Here is a 21128-nt window from a genome sequence, read left to right on the forward strand (position 1 = left end):
TGATTTGAAAGAGGGAATTAGGAGCAACACTAGCAAGTTTGCGGATGACACAAAGCTGGGTGGCAGTGTGAACTGTGAAGAGGATGTTAGGAGGTTGCATGGTGACCTGGACAGGTTGAGTGAGTAGGGCAGATGCGTGGCAGATGCAGTATAATATAGATAAATGTGAGGTTATCTACTTGGGCAGCAAAAACAAGGGGACAGATTATTATCTCAATGGGGTTAGGTTAGGTAAGGGGGAGGTGCAGCGAGACCTGGGCGTCCTTGTACACCAGTCACTGAAAGTTGGCGTGCAGGTACAGCAGGCAGTGAAGAAAGCTAATGGAAAGTTGGCCTTCATAAGAAGAGGATTTCAGTACAGGAGTAAAGAGGTTCTTCTGCAGTTGTATAGGGCTCTGGTGAGACCACATCTGGAGTATTGTGTACAGTTTTGGTCTCCTAATTTGAGGAAGAACATCTTTGTGATTGAAACATAGAAACATAGAAACATAGAAATTAGGTGCAGGAGTAGGCCATTCGGCCCTTCGAGCCTGCACCGCCATTCAATATGATCATGGCTGATCATCCAACTCAGTATCCTGTACCTGCCTTCTCTCCATACCCTCTGATCCCCTTAGCCACAAGGGCCACATCTAACTCCCTCTTAAATATAGCCAATGAACTGGCCTCGACTACCCTCTGTGGCAGAGAGTTCCAGAGATTCACCACTCTCTGTGTGTAAAACGTTCTTCTCATCTCTGTTTTAAAGGATTTCCCCCTTATCCTTAAGCTGTGACCACTTGTCCTGGACTTCCCCAACAGTGTAGATTCACGAGATTGATCCCTGGGATGGCGGGACTGTCATATGAGGAAAGATTGAAAAGACTAGGCTTGTATTCACTGAAATTTAGAAGGATGAGGGGGCTTCTTATAGAAACATATAATATTATAAAAGGACTGGTCAAGCTAGATGCAGGAAAAATGTTCCCAATGTTGAGCGAATCCAGAACCAAGGGCTACAGTCTTAGAATAAAGGGGTGGCCAAACATTTTCACCCAGAGAGTTGTGAATTTGTGGAATTCCCTGCCACAGAGGGCAGTGGAGGCCAAATCACTGGATGGATTTAAGAGAGAGTTAGATTGAGCTCTCGGGGCTAGTGGAATCAAGGGATATGGGGAGAAGGCTGGCATGAGTTATTGATTGGGGACGATCAGCCATGATCACAATGAATGGCGGTGCTGGCTCGAAGGGCTGAATGGCCTCCTCCTGCATCTATTTTCTATGTTTCTATGTTTCCATGTTTCTATGTTTCTATAACCAAGAAGATCAAAATGGATGGCACCATAGACACAGTCTACATGGACTTCATTAAGGCTTTTGATGAGTTTCTGCATGGTTGACTGCTCTGGAAGTTTAGGCCACATGGGATCCAAGGAAAACCAGCTAACTGGATAAATTATTGGCTTCATGGGAGGAAGCAGAAGGTTGTGGTGGAAGGTTGTTTTGCAGATTGGAGGCGTGTGACTAGTTGTGTGCCTCAAGGATCGATGCTGGGCCCATTGTTGTTTGTTATCTATATCAATGATTTGGTTTAGAATGTAAAAGGCATTATTTTAACAGCAGATAAAAGTAAAATGGGTGGCATCATAAACAGTACAGATGGTCATAAAAAATGACAGAGCATTCAGTCATTGTGGCGCAGCGGTTGAGTTGCTGCTTTACAGCACAAATGCAGCACCGGAGACCAGGGTTCAATCCTGACTACGGGCGCTATCTGTACGGAGTTTCTCGGAGATCTTTGGTTTCCCCCCCACATTCCAAAGACGTACAGGTTTGTAGGTTAATTGGCTTGATAAATGTAAAAATTGTCCACTATAAATTGTCCATCTTCTAGTATAGTCCCTGGTGGACTCTTCGGGAGTGACGACCCCAAGGTACAAGGTAACCTTGGCATGTGGGCCAAGGAATGGCGAATGGAGTTCAATTCAGGTAAGAATGAGATGTTGTATTTTGTGAAGTCCAAACTGGATAGGCCCTTCACAGTGAATGGGAGGGGCAAGTGAGGTGCTGTAGAGCAGAGGGATCAATGAGCACAGTACATATTTATCTGAAAGTGGCAAGTACATAGGATGGCGAAGAAGGCTTTTGGCACACGCAGGGGTTGGTTTTGATGCTGCTATTCTTCACGTTGTATATCAATAATTTGGATGAAGGAATTAAAGGCTTTGTGGCCAAGTTTGCTGATGATACGGAGATAGATGGAGGAGCAGGTAGTGTAGAGAAAGCAGGGACTCTGCAGAAGGACTTGGACAGGTTGGGTGAGTGGGCAATGAAGTGGCAGATAGAATACAGCATAGCAAAGTGGGCAGCCATGCATTTTGGCAGTAGGAATAAAAGTGTAGACTGTTTTCTACATGGGAGAGGATTCAGAAATCAGTGGTGCAAAAGGACTTGGGAGTGCTGGTGCAGGATTTCCAAAAGTGGAATTTGCAAGTTGAACCAGTCGTAAGGAAGGCAAATGCAATGTTGGCATTTATTTCTAGAATATAAAAACAGTGATTTAATGGTGAGGTCTGAAGAATGGCCTCGACCCGAAACGTCACCCACTCCTTCTCTCCAGAGATGCTGCCTGTCTCGCTGAGTTACTCCAGCTTTTTGTGTCTGTCTTCGATGTAATGGTGAGGCCTTATAAAGCACTGGTCAGACCACATTTGGAGTATTGTGAGCAGTTTTGGGTCCCATTTCTGAGGAAGTATGTGCTGGTGTTGGAGAGGGTCCAGAGGAGGTTTATGAGATTGATCCTGGAGATGATTGGATTAATATATGATGAGCGTTTGAAAGGACTGGGCCTGTACTCACTGGAGGATGAGGGGGACCTCATTGAAACTTTCCAAATAGTGAAAGGCCTGGATGGAGTGGATGCGGAGAGGATGTTTCCACTAATGGGAGGATCTAAGTCAAGAGGCCATAGCCTCAGAGTAAAAGGATGTGCCTTTAGAAAGGAGATATGGAGGAACCCCTATAGTTGGAAGGTTGTGAATCTGTGGAATTCATTATCGCAGACCACTATGGAACCCAAGTCATTGGGCATTTTTAAAGCAGAGATCGACAGATTCTTGATTAGATTTGATTAGATTCTTGATTGAAGGTTACGGGGAGAGGCAGGAGAAAGGAGTTGAGTGGGAAAGATGAATCAGCCATGATTGAATGGGCCAGATAGCTTAATCCTGCTCCTATGACACATGAACATACCATTTTCTATTTTGATGCATTCCTCAAACTCTGCCTCTTCAGTCCTCAGTCCACACTATTTCACCTTGACATCCCACACACACTGAACTTTTTCTCTGCCTTGCTGTTGCTGTGGAAGTTAAATCCATCGTCCCTTGAAACGAGGCGCTGGCCAGACCGCATTTGCAGTATTGTGAGCAGTTTTGGGGCCCATATCTGGGGAAGGATGTGCTGGCGTTGGAGGGAGTCCAGAGGAGGTTTATGAGAATGATCCCTTCAAGCACCAATTCCAAGTACAACTCTCAAATGTTGCCAATAGCTGTAATCATTCTCTCTTGTTGCAATTTGTCTGCACTGTTTTGATCTGAGATCATTGAGCCCAGGCTCATTAATTCTAATCAATGACAATTGGCTCCACAGTGCACCATCCTCCTCCTGCGGGTCAAACAGCTCAAATTACTCCTGATTCTGCCCAAGCAGTAACTCTGTAAACATCAAACTCTTTCCCAACACTCGACCAGACTGCAGAGGCCATTATCCAACTTACAGTACATGAAATCAGCTCAAAATGCCAAGTGCTGGAGCAACTCTGCAATTCAAGCAGCATCTCTGGAGGATAGACACAAATGCTGGAGTAACTCAGTGGGCCAGGCAGCATCTTTGGAGAGAAGGAATGGGTGACATTTCAGGTTGAGATCTGAAAGTCAGGGGAAAGGAAAACGAGAGACATGGACAACGATGTAGAGAGATAAGTCCCTGTCCCACTTAGGAAACCTGAACGGAAACCTCTGGAGACTTTGCGCCCCACCCAAGGTTTCCGTGCGGTTCCCAGAGGTTCCCAGAAGTTTTTGTCAGTCTCCCTAATGGTTGAAAGTGGTTTCCGCTTCTACTATGTTCCGGCGGTTATTTCAAAAAATTCAAAACTGGCCACGACTAAAAATAGGTTGCCGTTTTAAAAATCGGTAATTTTAGTCGAAGCCGGTTGCGATGCTAGTTGAAGGTGGTTGCCGGAGGTTGCAGGTGGTTGCCGGAGGTTGCCGAAGGTCTTACCTTCCACTGCCTGCAACCTCCGGCAACCACCTGGTTGGGTTTAGTGGGACAGGGGCAATATAGAACTTAGAAGGAAAGATATGCAAAAAAGTAACAATGCTAAAGGAAACAGGCCATTGTTAGCTGTTTGTTGGGTGAAAACGAGAAGCTGGTGCAACTTGGTTGGGGGAGGGATGGAGAGAGAGAGGGAGAATGCTGTGATTACTTGAAGTTAGAGAAGTCAATATTCATACCACTGGGCTGCCAGCTGCCCAAGCGAAATATGAGATGCTGTTCCTCCATTTTGCTTTTGGCCTCAAAGGTCAGTGTGGGAATGGGAAGGATGCCAACATCATAAAGGACCCACACCATCCTGGCCAAACACTCATCTCTCTGCTGCCATCAGGTAGAAGGTACAGGAGCTTGAAATCTGCAACATCCAGGTTCAGGAACATCTACTTCCCAACGGCCATCAGGCTATTAAACACAACTTCAAACAAACTCTGAACTATAACAGCCTATTGCACTTTATCTGTTTATGTGTGTGTGTATATATATATATATATATATATATATATATATATATATATATTCTATGGTATATGGACACACTGATCTGTTCCGTATTTATGCCTACAATATTCTGTTGTGCTGCAGCAAGCAAGAATTTCACATGACAATAAACTCTCTTGTCTTGTCTTGTCTTGGAAACAAGAGATATTGACGGTGATGTGTAGAGATAAAGAATAATGAATGAAAGATATGCAAAAAAAGTAATGAGGATAAAGGGAACAGGCCATTGTTAGCTTGTTTGTAGAGTGAAAATGAGAAGCTGGTGCGACTTGGGTGAGGGAGGGATAGAGGGAGAGGGAATGCTGAGGCTACCTGAAATGAGAGAAATCAATATTCATCCCACTGGGCTGTAAACTGCCCAAGTGAAATATGAGATGCTGTTAAGGCATAAAATGAGTTGTAGTCTGGAGCAGAACAGCTGCGATTACATTTACCATTGGGGCAGGGCTGAGGGGCAAAGTAGTCAACCCCCCTTTTTTATCTGTCGTATTTAAAGATTCAGATTTGTTCCACATAAAATACTTCCAAATAACATTCCCAGCGAAATGTGAGACTTGATGAGAGAGTATCATCCATCTGCATCATCTCAGTCCCAGTTTTCCAGGACGGATCCACAGTAATAGTCCTCATTTTAGGAATATTTTCAACAGACATGATTGATATTTCTAAGAAATCCCATGCAAGAAATTCTTCTTTGCAACACTCTGCCTGAAGATTTCCACTTGGAGAAGCCAACAACACTAATCCTATTTTCAACGTTTGCAATCAAGTGGCATTGAGACCTGCTAGAAATACTATAAATAACTACAACGCCATACTTTTCAGTATTGGATTCTTAAATCACAACAGATGTTTGAAGCAGTGTGTTAAAGTTAACTAAAAACTGTACATTTAGATAGTTCAGTTTACCTGGTTTAGTTTAGTTTAGTTTCGAGATACAGCACGGAAACAGGCTGTTTAGCCCACCGAGTCCGCACGGACCAGCGATCCCCGCATATTAACACTACCCTACACACACTAGGGACATCTTTTTACATTTATAACCAAGCCAATTAACCCACAAACCTGTACCTCTTTGGAGTGTGGGAGGAAACTGAAGATCTCAGAGAAAACCGACACAGGTCACGGGGATTTAGTGTTGTGTAATGAACCGGATTTGATAAGGGAACTCGAGGTAAAGGAGCCATTAGGGGGTAGTGACCATAATATGATAAGTTTTAATCTACAATTTGAGAGGGAGAAGAGAAAATCGGAAGTGTCAGTATTACAGTTGGGCAAAGGGAACTATGGAAGCAAAAGGGAATGAGGGCCAAAGTTGACTGGAAAGTGATCCTAGCAGGGATGCTAGTGGAACAACAAAGGCAGGTATCTCTGGGAATTTCTGGGTGCAGGATCAGTTCATTCCAAAGAGAAGAAAGAAGGGAATAAGAGACGACCATGCCTGACAAGGGAAGTCAAGGAGATTATAAAAATCATAGAGAAATATAACAGCAAAGATGAGCGGGAAGCCAGAGGATTGGGTACATTTTAAAGAGCAACAGAGAAATCTATCTAAACATATCTAAAAAGGCAATATGGGGAGAAAAGATGAAGTACGAAGGCAAAGGAGGATATAAAGGAGAATAATCAAAATTGTAAAAACTTATTTAGGTATGTGAAGAGGAAAATATAAGTTAAGACATGAATGGGTTCCTGGAAGACAGAAACAGGTGAATTTATTATGGGGAACAAGGAAATGGCAGATGAGTTGAACAGGTAATTTAGATCCGTCTTCACTAAGGAAGACACAAACAATTTCCCAGATATACTAGTGGCCAGAGGACCAAGGGTGATGGAGGAACTGAAGGAAATTCACGTTAGACAGGAAATGATGTTGCGTAGACTGATTGGACTAAAGACTGATAAATCCCCAGGGCCTGATGATCATTTTCCACTGTTCTATAGCTTCAGGATAATTTACTGTGGATTGGAGGGTAGCTAATGTTATTCCACTTTTTAAGAAAGGCAGGAGAGAGGAAACAGGAAATTCTAAACCAGTTAGCCCGACATCGGTGGTGGGGAAGATGCTGGAGTCGATTATTAAAGATGAAACAGCGGCACATTTGGAGAGCAGTAACAGGATCGGTCCGAGTCAACATGGATTTACGAAGGGGAAATCATGCTTGACTATTCTTCTGGAATGTTTTGAGAATGTAACGAGGAAAATGGGCAAAGGAGAGCAGGTGGATGCAGTGTGCCTGGACTTTCAGAAAGCATTTGATAAGGTCGCACATAGGAGATTAGTGGGCAAAATTACGGCACGTAGTTTTGAGGGTAGAGTGCTGACATGGATAGAAAATGGGTTGGCAGACAGGAAACAAAGAGTAGGGATTAACGGGTCCCTTTCAGAATGGTAGGCAGTGACTAGTGGGGTACCGCAAGGCTCGGTGCTGGGACCGCAGCTATTTACAATATACATTAATGATTTAGATGAAGGGATTAAAAGTAACTTTAGCAAATTTGCAGGTGACACAAAGCTGGATGGCAGTGTGAACTGTGAGGACGATGCTATGAGGATGCAGGGTGTCTTGGACAGGTTGGGGGAGTGGGCAGATCCATGGCAGATGCAGTTTTTTTTTTTTTCACTTAAATTTTTATTGATTTTTAAGAGATATTTTCAAAACAGTGCAACACCATCACCATAAATAAAACAAAGTAAGAAAAACAGCAATCAAAATAAAAAAATAAGTAGATGGGGAAAAAGAAAAAAAAAAGAAGTAAATAAATAAAAAAATTGGAATAAGACCGTGTGGTTCACTTACCAAATTAAAAAAAGGAAAAACATTACATTGATTAGTTATCTGGAGATAATTCAATATTCATACAAACATACCATCTAGTTCTATATAACACAACCTTCCCATATCTAGCTCAGCATTTATCTAATTGGTGTCATGGCTCAAATAAACAGTCCATTTTCCCCAGATCTTCTCAAATGAATTCTCCTTGACTCTCAAGGAATATGTCAATTTCTCCATATTAAAGATGTCTCGCACAATTTCTAACCACTGTTCCTGTTTTGGACTTTTTTCATTAAGTCACTGCCTGGTAATGGCCTTCTTACTTGCTGCAAGCAAAACTTTAATCAAATATGTATCTTCTATTTTTACACTATCTTTAATATACCCCAGATACATCACAGGGCAGGTATTTGGGATTTTATAACCCAAGATATTATTTACAGCTGCATTAACATTTTCCCAGTATGGCCTTATCTCTATACAGTTCCAGAAAATATGCGAGTGGTCTGCCTCCGTACTCCCACACAGCCTCCAACAGTGTTGTTGGACAGCAAGTTGTCTGCTTTTTATTTTGGGTGTTATAAAAAAGCGAGATAGATTCTTCCAGCAAAATTCTCTCCATACTAGTGAGCTTGTGGATGAACATTGTGTTTCACACATTTGATACCATTCTTCTTCTGTTATTTGAATCTTTAATTCTGCTTCCCATTTTGTTTTTATGTAGAGCGTTGATTCTCCCCCGCTTTTCACCAGAGCTTGGTAGAAAGCAGAGATGACCCGAGACCCCTTCTGTTTGTATGCATCCACAATCACCTTGATCACATTATTTGAAGTTTCATCTAGTTCTGGCCTTATCTCTTTTATAAAGTAGTCTCTTAATTGCAAGTATCTAAAAAAATCTTTGTTTTCGAGACCATACTTTGACTTTACATCTTGGAAGCTCATAAACTCGCCACTTACTGAAACTGTATACATTGCCGTTATGCCTTTTTGTGCCCATTCTTTGAATTTTGAATCATACACCCCTGGCTTAAACTTTGAGTCATATGTGAACCACTTCAATGCGTGAACCCCTCTTTTTTATTTGTACTTTTCCACTATAACATTCCATATTTCTAACGTAAATGCTACTATTGGATCCATAGCATGTCTCAAAGCCCCTCTCAGATATTTGTCTCCCAGCAAAATCTTGGTCTGGTAACCCTGTATCTCCCTTTCCATTTCTTTCCATCGAGATTCATAATCAGGTCTACACCAACAAGCCAGAGGTCTGAGTTGAGCTGCATAAAAGTATTTCTTCAGATTTAGTAAAGCCATTCCACCCTTGCTTTTTGGCAGTTGAAGTGTTGTTAGTTTTATTCTTGGTTTTTTGCTATTCCAAATGAATCTAGAGATCATTTTATCCCAGGCTATGAATTTATCTCAGGGAACATTAATTGGGAGAGATTGGAATAAATATAGTAGTTTAGGTAGGATATTCATTTTTACCGTTTGTATTCTGGCACTGAAGTCTAGAGGAAGGGTCGACCACCTCTCAACATCCTTTTTGATGTTTCCTTCAATTTTGTTATAATTAGTTTCAAACAAGTTGGAAAGTGTTTTGGTTATAGTTACACCAAGATACTGCATCGTTTTAGAGTTCCATTTCAGATTATATGCATCTCTGATTTGTTGGGATGGAGAATAATTGAATGAAAGAATTTGTGTTTTTGTTATATTCAATTTATACCCTGAGTAGTATCCATATGTTTCAAATAGGTTCATTAGATTTGGGAGACATATATCTGGTCGTTCAAGAAAAATAATGATATCATCAGCGAAAAGACCAATCATCATCAGCTATTTACAATATACATTAATGATTTAGATGAAGGGATTAAAAGTAACTTTAGCAAATTTGCAGGTGACACAAAGCTGGGTGGCAGTGTGAACTGTGAGGACGATGCTATGAGGATGCAGGGTGTCTTGGACAGGTTGGGGGAGTGGGCAGATCCATGGCAGATGCAGTTTAATGTAGTTAAATGTGAGGTTATCCACTTTGGTGGTAAGAACAGGAGGGCAGATTACTATCTGAATGGTGTCAAGCTAGGAAAAGGGGAAGTACAACGAGATCTGGGTGTCCTTGTACATCAGTCTATGAAAGTAAGCATGCAGGTGCAGCAGGCAGTGAAGAAAGCTAATGGCATGTTGGCCTTCACAACAAGAGGAGTTGAATATAGGAGCAAAAAAGTCCTTCTACAGTTGTATACAGGACCCTGGTGATAGATGTCATATGTTAAAAGAATGGAGCGACTGGGCTTGTATACACACAAATTTAAAAGGATGAGAGGGTATCTTATTGAAGATTATTAAAGAATTGGACACGCTAGAGGCAGGAAACATGTTCCCGATGTTGGGGGAGTCCATATCCAGGGGCCACAGTTTAAGAATAAGAGGTAGGCCCTTTAGAACGGTGATGAGGAAACACTTTTTCACCCAGAGATTTGTGAATCGGTGGAATTCTCTGCGTCAGAAGGCAGTGAAGGTAATTCTCTGGATGCTTTCAAGAGAGAGTTACATAGAGTTCTTAAAGATAGCGGAGTCAGGGGATATGGGGAGAATGGGGTACTGATTGCGGATGATCAACCATGATCACAGTGAATGGCGATGCTGGCACGAAGGGCCATATGACCTATTCCTGCACCTATTGTCTATTGTCTATTGAGAACATGCAGACACCATACAGTCACGCACCCATATTCAGGATCAAACCCAGTTTTCTGGCACTGTAAGGCAGTAACTCTACCACTACATCACCATGCTGCCTAATAGTGGTTTGTAAATACTTTATTGGACATAATGTTCAAGGTAAAATAACATGCTTAAGATGGCTTTGAAATATAGCTTCCTGTTCGTGATCACTCTGTACTTACACAAACCATTAGGCTCCTGCCCTGATGGTGAACTTGACAATTGAGATTTAACACCAGTAGTACCTGATACTTCGATCACATAGAAACATAGAAACATAGAAAATAGGTGCAGGAGTAGGCCATTCGGCCCTTCGAGCCTGCACCGCCATTCAATATGATCATGGCTAATCATCCAACTCAGTATCCTGTACTTGCCTTCTCTCCATACCCCCTGATCCCTTTAGCCACAAGGGCCACATCTAACTCCCTCTTAAATATAGCCAATGAACTGGCCTCAACTACCTTCTGTGGTAGAGAATTCCAGAGATTCACCACTCTTTGTGTGAAAAATGTTTTTCTCATCTCGGTCCTAAAAGATTTCCCCCTTATCCTTAAACTGTGACCCCTTGTTCTGGACTTCCCCTACATCGGGAATAATCTTCCTGCATCTAGCCTGTCCAACCCCTTAAGAATTTTGTAAGTTTCTATAAGATCCCCCCTCAATCTTCTAAATTCTAGTGAGTACAAACCGAGTCTATCCAGTCTTTCTTCATATGAAAGTCCTGACATCCCAGGAATCAGTCTGGTGAACCTTATCTGTACTCCCTCTATGGCAAGAATGTCTTTCCTCAGATTAGGAGACCAAAACTGTACGCAATACTCCAGGTGTGGTCTCACCAAGACCCTGTACAACTGCAGTAGAACCTCCCTGCTCCTATACTCAAATCCTTTTGCTATGAATGCTAACATACCATTGGCTTTCTTCACTGCCTGCTGCACCTGCATGCCTACTTTCAATGACTGGTGTACCATGACACCCAGGTGTCGTTGCATCTCCCCTTTTCCTAATCGGCCGCCATTCATATAATAGTCTACTTTCCTGTTTTTGCCACCAAAGTGGATAACCTCACATTTATCCACATTATACTGCATCTGCCATGCATTTGCAGCTCACCAAGTCACCTTGCAGCCTCCTAGCATCCTCCTCATAGTTAACACTGCCCTCCAGCTTTGTGTCATCCGCAAACGTGGAGATGTTGCATTCAATTCCCTCGTCCAAATCATTAATATATATTGTAAATAGATGGGCTCCCAGCACTGAGCCTTGCGGTACCCCACTAGTCACTGCCTGCCATTGTGAAAAGGACCCGTTTACTCCTACTCTTTGCTTCCTGTCTGCCAGCCAGTTCTCTATCCAAATCAATACTGAACCCCCAATACCATGCACTTTAAGTTTGTATACTAATCTCTTATGTGGGACCTTGTCAAAAGCCTTCTGAAAGTCCAGATATAACACATCCACTGGTTCTCCCTTATCCACTCTACTAGTTACATCCTCGAAAAATTCTATAAGATTCGTCAGACATGATTTACCTTTCATAAATCCATGCTGACTTTGTCCAATGATTTCACCACCTTCCAAATGTGCTGCAATCCCATCTTTAATAACTGACTCTAGCAGTTTCCCCACTACCGATGTTAGACTAACTGGTCTGTAATTCCCCGTTTTCTCTCTCCCTCCCTTTTTAAAAAGTGGGGTTACATTAGCTACCCTCCAATCCTCAGGAACTACTCCAGAATCTAAAGAGTTTTGAAAAATTATCATTAATGCATCCACTATTTCTGGGGCTACTCCCTTAAGTACTCTGGGATGCAGCCTATCTGGTCCTGGGGATTTATCGGCCTTTAATCCATTCAATTTACCTAACACCACTTCCCGGCTAACCTGGATTTCACTCAGTTCCTCCATCTCATTTGACCCCCGGTCCCCTGCTATTTCCGGCAGATTATTTATGTCTTCCTTAGTGAAGACAAAACCAAAGTAGTTATTCAATTGGTCTGCCATGTCCTAGTTCCCCATGATCAATTCGCCTGTTTCTGACTGCAAGGGACCTCACATCCGCCATGTCATTAAAACCTCCTTCTTTCACCTCCGCAACATCGCCAAAATCAGACCCTCTCTCACACCTCCCGCTGCTGAAGACTCATCCATGCCTTCATCTCCTCCCGACTGGACTACTGCAACTCACTTCTCCTTGGCATCAGCTCCACCTACATCAACCGACTCCAAATGGTCCAGAACGCAGCCGCCCGACTCATCACCCACACCAAATCCTGGCATCACATCACTCCAGTCCTCAAACAACTTCACTGGCTTCCCATCTCCCACCGGATCACCTACAAAATCCTGGTCCTCACCTACAAAGCCCTCCACCATCTGGCCCCCCCCATATCTCACTGACCTCCTCTCCCCCTACCAACCCTCATGGTCCCTCAGATCCACATCAGCCGGTCTCCTCTCCATCCACAAATCCAACCTCCGCAGTTTTGGGGACAGAGCCTTCTCCAGGGCAGCTCTCAGGCTCTGGAACTGATGCGCAATTCCGTGTCCCTCACCATCTTCCAGTCCCGCCTCAAGACCCATCTCTTCACCTCTGCCTATCCTTAGCCCCACGTCCCCCTCCCTTTTCATCTGTGCTTGAATTGCCTCATATTGTGTTTTGAATTGAATTCTGTCTTTAATTTGTGTACTAGTCATGTCTCTACTATTTATTTCATTCCGCTTACATGTTTTTCCTCTACTTGCTAAATTTTTGTAAGGTGTCCTTGAGACTCTTGAAAGGCGCCCATAAATAAAATTTATTATTATTATTATTATTACATTTGTTTTAACTAATCTTTTTCTCTTCACATATCTATAAAAACTTTTGCAGTCAGTTTTTATGTTCCCTGCAAGTTTTCTTTCATAATCTATTTTCCCTTTCCTAATTATGCCCTTTGTCCTCCTCTACTGGACTCTGAATTTCTCCCAGTCCTCTGGTAGGCTGCCTTTTCTGGCTAATTTGTATGCTTCATCTTTTGTTTTGATACTATCACTGATTTTCTTGTTGTCCACAGATGCACTACCTTCCCTGATTTATTCTTTTGCCAAACTGGGATGAACAATTGTTGTAGTTCATCCATGCAGTCTATAAATGCCTTCCATTGCATATCCACCGTCAACCCTTTAAGAATCAATTGCCAGTCTATCTTGGCCAATTCACGTCTTATACCCTCAAAGTTACCTTTCTTTAAGTTCAGAGCCCTTGTTTCTGAATTAATTATGTCACTCTCCATCCTAATGAAGAACTCAACCGTATTATGGTCACTCTTGCCCAAGGGGCCACGCACAACAAGACTGCTAACTAACCCTTCTTCATTACTCAATACCCAGTCTAGAATAGCCTGCTCTCTCATTGGTTCCTCCACATGCTGGTTTACAAACTATCCCGCATACATTCCAAGAAATCCTCTTCCTCAGCACCCCTGCCAATTTGATTCACCCAATCTATATGTAGATTGAAGTCGCCCATTATAGCTGTTTTACCTTTGTTGCACGCATTTCTAATTTCCTGTTTGATGCCATCCCCAACTCCACTACTACTGTTAGGTGGCCTGTACAAAACTCCCACTAGCGTTTTCTGCCCCTTAGTGTTTCGCAGCTCTACCCATATCGATTCCACATCCTCCAAGCTAATGTCCTTCCTTTCTATTACGTTAATCTCCTCTCTAACCAGCAACGCTACCCCACCTCCTTTTCCTTTCTGTCTATCCCTCCTGAATATTGAATATCCCTGGATGTTCAGCTCCCAGCCTTGGTCACCCTGGAGCCATGTCTCCGTGATCCCAACTATATCATAGTCATTAATAGCTATCTGCACAGTTAACTCATCCACCTTATTACGAATGCTCCTTGCATTGAGACACAAAGCCTTCAGACTTGTTTTTACAAAACTCTTACCCCTTATACAATTATTTTGAAAAGTGGCCCTTTTTGATTTTTGCCCTGGATTTGTCTGCCTGCCACTTTTACTTTTCACCTTGCTACCTATTGCTTCTACCCTCATTTTACACCCCTCTGTCTCTCTGCTCACACATTTAAGAAACCGTTTCCCTTTAACTCCATCCTCCACTATCCCATTTGACACACCATCCCCCTTATTCAGTTTAAAACCACCCGTGTAGCAGTGGCAAACCTGCTTGCCAGAATGTTGGTCCCCCACCTGTTAAGAAGCAATCCGTTCCTTTTGTACAGCTCCCCCTTACTCCAAAACAGATCCCAGTGATCTAAGAATCTAAATCCCTGCCCCGTACACCAGTTCCTCAGCCACACATTCAGGTCCCGTATCTCCCTGTTCCTGCTCTCGCCAGCACGTGGAACTGGAAGCAAACCGGAGATAACAACCCTGGAGGTCCTGCTTTTCAGCATTTTTCCGAGCTCTCTAAAGTCACGCTGCAGAATATTCATCCCCTTCTTTCCGACATCGTTTGTGTCGACATGCATTACCACTTCTGGCTGTTCACCTTCGCCCTTGAAGATTTTCTGCACTCTGTCCGTGACATCCTGGATCCTGGCACCAGGAAGGCAGCACACCATCCTCGAATCCCGTCTGTTGCCGCAGAAACCCCTGTCCGTACCTCTCACAAGGGAATCTCCAACTACAATGGCGTTGCCTGATGTTGGCCTCTTTGGTTTTGGCTCAACAGCCCTTTTTGCTTCGCAAGCCAGTCCGCCGCTCAGTGTAATAACGTCTTCTGTCCCGACAGCTTCTAAGTGGGTGAACCTGTTCACAAGAGGTACAACACCCGGGGACGTTTGCATTCCATGCTTCCCTCCCTTTCTCACCATCTCCCACCTTCTCTCTTCCAGTACCTTAGATGTAAAAGCATCTGGAAATGTATCCAAGCTGGCTTCAGTAGTTCAATAATCCATGAGAAAGTTCACACAATTTGAGAACCTCCGACATTTAGTAACTGCTAAATACACCTATAAATGTTTGAAAGCCGATTGGAATCTCTTTGCTTCCTAATCTCAATCAATTGGTTTATATGTTCTCCTGAATATTCACTGCAAAGTATAGTGCAAATCCATCTATGCAACAGACCAATAACACCATCCAAATTTTGTCTGACATTAAGCAGTTGGAAAGCTTTCACTTGGCTTTATTCCGATGCTTTAAAGTATGAATAGTATTAGAAATGCATGTTTGGGAATTCATAGCTATTCATTAACTTCTCATACACCAATTTGGGTCATTTACAGGTATTTGAGTGGATCAATAGAGCTTTTTCCTGCATGCTAACTACTGTAGCGAAGATCATTTTCAGGTTATCAATATTTTGGTCTTGTTCAGTATATCGGTTAATAGACAATAGACAATAGGTGCAGGAGTAGGCCATTCGGCCCTTCGAGCCAGCACCGCCATTCAATGTGATACTGGCTGATCATCCCCAATCAGTACCCCATTCCTGCCTTCTCCCCATATCCCCTGACTCCACAATTTTTAAGAGCCCTATCTAGCTCTCTCTTGAAAGCATCCGGAGAATCTGAATCCACTGAGGCAGAGAATTCCACAGACTCACCACCCTCTGTGAGAAAAAGTGTTTCCTCATCTCCATTCTAAATGGCTTACTCCTTATTCTTAAACTGTGGTCTTTGGTTCTGGACTCCCCCAACATCGGGAACATGTTTCCTGCCTCTAGCGTGTCCAAACCCTTAACAATCTTAATTATAAAACTTTTTTTTCCTCTTTATAGGAAATTCTGCATTATCTGATCTTTAGTTCACAGCTGAACTCACTGGGGCATTTTTCAGCTGCAGAGCTATTTTACTATCCAAATACATCTGTTTTCCTCAAGGATGCCAATCTTCATATAATGTCTTCAGATTCTTGACCTCTTATCTATGATTTAATACGACAGCTTTGTCACTTTAAATTTCAAATTTATGACCACCAGCTGTTCTCAAACATCATCATGCATATTTCTCTGTTGACCCTAAAGTTTCTAGATGTTCTCTTGCACATGTTTGATGGTACTTACATATTATCAACCTACCATTCGATGGGCCCTTGATCTGTGTAAGTACAATACGATAGGATATAATAGAACTTTATTTATCCCAGGAAGGAAATTAGTCTGTCAACAGTCATAAAACACAACAAGACACATGAAACATGAAATTAAAGTTACGAGTGGCTAGGCCAGGGTGTGTAAAGATTGGGGAGGGGGGAAGGGGAGTCAGTCTACCCCACGACAGAAGGGGGAGGAGTTGTGCAGTTTGATAGCTGCAGGGAAAAAGGATCTCCTGTGGCGTTCTGTACTGCATTGTGGTGGAACCAGTCTGTTGCTGCCTGTCCCACTGAGTTGCTCCAGCGTTTTTGTCTATCTTCGGTGCACTGTGTATGTTATGGTGATCCTTTGGTATTCTTTGAAAGCGGATTCAGGTGAATTTTAGAATCAAAAGCTTCTGCATGTTGCCTGCCCAATATGGCTTTTTTTTTCAATTTGAATAAAGCCCTTCAAAAATGCCTCATTGTATAAACTTATTCACTACTAGACCTAAGGATTTCTCCCATGTCAGAGAAACTGGTCCAGGACATTGCACAGATTTCTACATGAGATGCATAAAAAGGACAGGTATCTGGCTTGCTTCTATCTTCCTGAATTGCTACATCCCCGTTATTCTCGGCTCTCTCTTTGTTTTCATCAGCAATACTCTCATGATCGTTTCCCTGTAATTTAATTTCCTCCACCTCTCAAACATGCTAATCCACACAATTTCTTCCTTTAGCTGTGATCGTCATTAATTGTTCAATCCCAGGACTCATTTATTCTTTGAACGCAATTGACATCCTGACTATCTCATTCTGTCTGCTCTCTTGCAACACATACTTATTTGACAAGGACAGACACAAAATGCTGGAGTAACTCAGCGAGGCAGACTTCAGAGTCTGAAGAAAGGTCTCAACCCGAAACGACACCCATTCCTTCTCGTGGTTTGTCCTCAGCAGAGGCCTCACCTTTGTTCCCCTCTGTCCCCACCTCAATGAGTTCCGCGTCCGCCATGATGTGGAGCTCTTCTTCCGTCGCCTCCGCATCCAAGCGTTTTTCCATGGGAAGGAGTCCTCGCCCCCCCAGTGATGACCCCTTCTCCCGTCTCCTCTTGGACTATGCCTCATGGCCATCTACCTGCTTTAGACCTTTTTATTTTAAACTGCCGGCAGGACATCTCCACGTCCCTTTCTCACTCTAACCTCTCCCCCCATGAACGTACAGCCCTCCACTCACTCTGCAACAACCCAGACTGGGTGATCAAACCCGCCAACAACGGAGGTGCCGTGGTAGTCTGGCGAGTCGATCTCTACAAAGCTGAGATCAGGCGCCAACTCTCAGACACCTCCTCCTACTTATCCTTGGACCATGACCCCACAGATGAGCACCAGGCCACTATCTCTCGCACCATCACTGACTCCATCCGCTCCGACTCCCTACCCGACCGAGCCTCCAACCTCATCGTTCCCCAGCCCCGCACGGCCCGATTTTACCTTCTCCAAAAAATCCACAAACCTGACTGTCCCGGTAGAAGAAGGGTTTCGGCCCGAAACGTCGCCTATTTCCTTCGCTCCATAGATGCTGCTGCACCCGCTGAGTTTCTCCAGCAATTTTGTGTCCCGGTAGACCCATTGTTTCTGCCTGTTCGTGTCCCACTGAACTTATTTCCACATACCTCGACTCCATCATATCCCCCCTGGTTAAATACTTCCCTACCTATGTTCAAGACACCTCACACGCTCTTCGCCTACTCCAGGACTTCCGTTTTCAGGCCCCCATTCCCTCATCTCCACCATGGATGTCCAGTCACTCTACACCTCCATCCCCCACCAGGAGGGTCTCAAAGCCCTCCATTTATTCCTCTACCATAGAACCAACCAACCCCCGTCTACAGATACTCTCCTCTGCCTAGCGGAGCTGGTCCTTACCCTTAACAACTTTTCGTTTGACTCCTCCCATTTCCTCCAAATCCAAGGGGTAGCTATGGGCACGGGCATGGGCCCTAGCTATGCCTGCCTCTTTGTAGGGTACGTCAAACAATCCTTATTCGAGGCATACCATGGCCCTATCCCCAAACTCTACCTCCGCTACATCGACGACTGCATTGGTGCTACTTCCTGCACCCACACACAACTCACTGACTCCATCCATTTCACCACTAACTTCCATCCTGCACTCAAATACACCTGGACCATTTCCGACATTTCCCTACCATTTATAGACCTCGCTATCTCCATCGCAGATGATAGACTTCTGACCGACATCCACTATAAACCCACTGACTCCCATGGCTATCAAGACTACACTTCTTCCCACCCTGCTTACTGTAAGGACTCCATCCCCTACTCCCAATTCCTCCGTCTATGCCGCATCTGCACCCAGGACGAGGTGTTCCACACCAGGGCATCAGAAATGTCCTCATTCTTCGGGGAATGGGGGTTCCCCTCTTCGACTATAGATGAGGCTCTCACCAGGGTTTCTTCTATACCCCATAACTCTGCTGTCACTCCCCATCCCCCCACTCGTAACAAGGACAGAGTCCCCCTTGTCGTCACCTTCCGCCCTACCAGCCGTCACATACAACAAATAATCCTCCAACATTTTCGCCACCTCCAACTGGAACCCACCACTGGCCACATCTTCCCATCTCCTCCCCTGTCTGCTTTCCGCAGAGACCGCTCCCTCCGTAACTCCCTTGTCAATTCGTCCCTTCCCACCAAAACCACCCCCTCCCCTGGCACTTTCCCTTGCAACCGCAGGAAATGCTACACTTGTCGCTTTACCTCCCCCCTTGGCTCCATTCAAGGACCTAAGCAGTCTTTTCAGGTGTGGCAGAGGTTCACCTGCACCTCCTCCAACCTCATCTATTGCATCCTCTGCTCTAGGTGTCAGCTGCTCTACATCGGTGAGACTAAGCATAGGCTTGGCGATCGTTTCGCACAACACCTCCGCTCGGTTCGCAATAACCAACCTGATCTCCCGATGGCTCAGCATTTCAACTCCCCCTCCCATTCCAAATCCGACCTTTCTGTACTGGGCCTCCACCATGGCCAGAGTGAGGCCCACCGTAAATTGGAGGAGCAGCACCGCATATTTCGCTTGGGCAGTTTACTCCCCAGTGGTATGAACATTGACATTTCCAATTTCAAGTAGTCCCTGCTTTCTCCTCCCCTTCCCAGCTCTCCATCAGCCCACTGTCTCCGCATTTTCCTTTCCCTTTCCCGCTCCCCCCACCCTCACATCAGTCTGAAAAAGGGTCTCGACCCAAAACTTTGCATATTTCCTTCGCCCCATAGATGCTACTTCACCCGCTGAGTTTCTCCAGCATTTTTGTCTACCTTCGATTTTCCAGCATTTGCAGTTCCTTCTTAAGTACAAAGGTGAGGTAGATTGATGTGTTAATCATAGGGTCTATACTTTACTCTTACATTATACAAAAGTTGCGATTTCTTGGATCCGTATGCAGTGGAGTACAAAGGTAAGGATGCTTAATATGTCTTCTTCTTGCGTGTGGCGTGGACAGCCTAAAGTTGTAGGCCAACTTGTTCTATTTGATCTTGTTTGTGCACGTCGGGTTGATGGTATTTGTCAAAACAGGGTGGACCACGTGAAGGTTGCAATCTCTCACCCCGCTTAATATGTTAATAACTGATACTAGATCGCGACTTCTCGGTTCTGCGTGAAACGGGATACAAAGATAATAACACTGAATGTATTACTAGCAAATGTGTAGGAAGGAACTTCAGATGCTGGTTTAAACTGAAGATACACACAAAAAGCTGGACAGGCAGCATCTCTGAAGAGAAGGAATGGGTGATGATTCAGGTCGAGACCGAAATGTCACCCATTCCTTCTCTCCAGGGATGCTTCCTGTCCCGCTGAGTTACTCCAGCTTTTTGTAACTAGCAAATACCGACTGGTGGCTTCTGATTGCCGCTTGTGTCGAGGTGAGGAAAATGAATATGTTGACAACTGATACTAGCTGGCACCCTCTGAACTTTGCACGCACTAGAGTTCAAAAGGTAGTGGCAACAAATGTGTTAACAGGAAGTCTGTGCATATTGGAGGTATAAATGGTGGTGACAGTGGGTATGTTAGCTAATAAGTACTAGCTGACGTCTTCTAAACTGCATGGAGAGGAGTTCAAAGGTAGGGGAAATGAACCTGTGAAAAAGCAGATACTACCTGACGACTTGGTTTTATGTATTAATGAATAAGTGTGTTCGGTATTCGGAAAAACGCAAGGAATCATGGGATTTTTCAAAGGTCACTCGTGATAAACATTCTCCGGAGCTGAGCTGCTGCATGTATACAGAGCTGCGTTTCATCCACAGTCAGGATCGAACCCGGGTCTCCAGCGCTGCAATCGCTGTTGGATTGCTACTGGACCGTCCCCGTCCCCTTCCCCTTCCAAGTGTCCCATCGCTGTCCGGGTGCGGCCGGAGATGTCCGGGGTGACCCTAGACTGACGGGACACCAGCCGGAAGCAGTGACGGCCCAGGCTTACAGTGCTAACTCCACTGCTCCGAGCCGGCATCCCGTCAGTCCAGGGCTGTTGGTTAACCCGGCGGGACAGGCAGAGCTGAGCGGGAGTTAGCGTTTCTTCTCCGCGCTGGCTGTTAGCCTGTGCCGCCACTGCTTCGGGCCGAAATCTCCAGCCGCACCCTGACAGGGATTGGACACTCGGGAGGGGACAGGGATGGTCCAGTACTAATTCAATAGCACTTGCAGCGCCGGAGACACATGTTCGATCCTGACTACGGATGAAATG

At 44.3% G+C, this 21128-nt stretch overlaps 1 protein-coding gene across 2 annotated transcripts in view; it reads left to right on the forward strand.

Annotated features, from left to right (window-relative positions):
- LOC116974987 (collagen alpha-3(VI) chain-like) overlaps positions 1-21128 on the forward strand; it is a 74538-nt gene that overhangs the window by 13591 nt on the left and 39819 nt on the right. The gene's annotated exons all lie outside the window — the stretch shown is intronic.

The sequence above is a fragment of the Amblyraja radiata genome, chromosome 7 (assembly GCF_010909765.2).
Source record: "Amblyraja radiata isolate CabotCenter1 chromosome 7, sAmbRad1.1.pri, whole genome shotgun sequence".
In the NCBI taxonomy this organism is placed as follows: Eukaryota; Metazoa; Chordata; class Chondrichthyes; order Rajiformes; family Rajidae; genus Amblyraja; species Amblyraja radiata.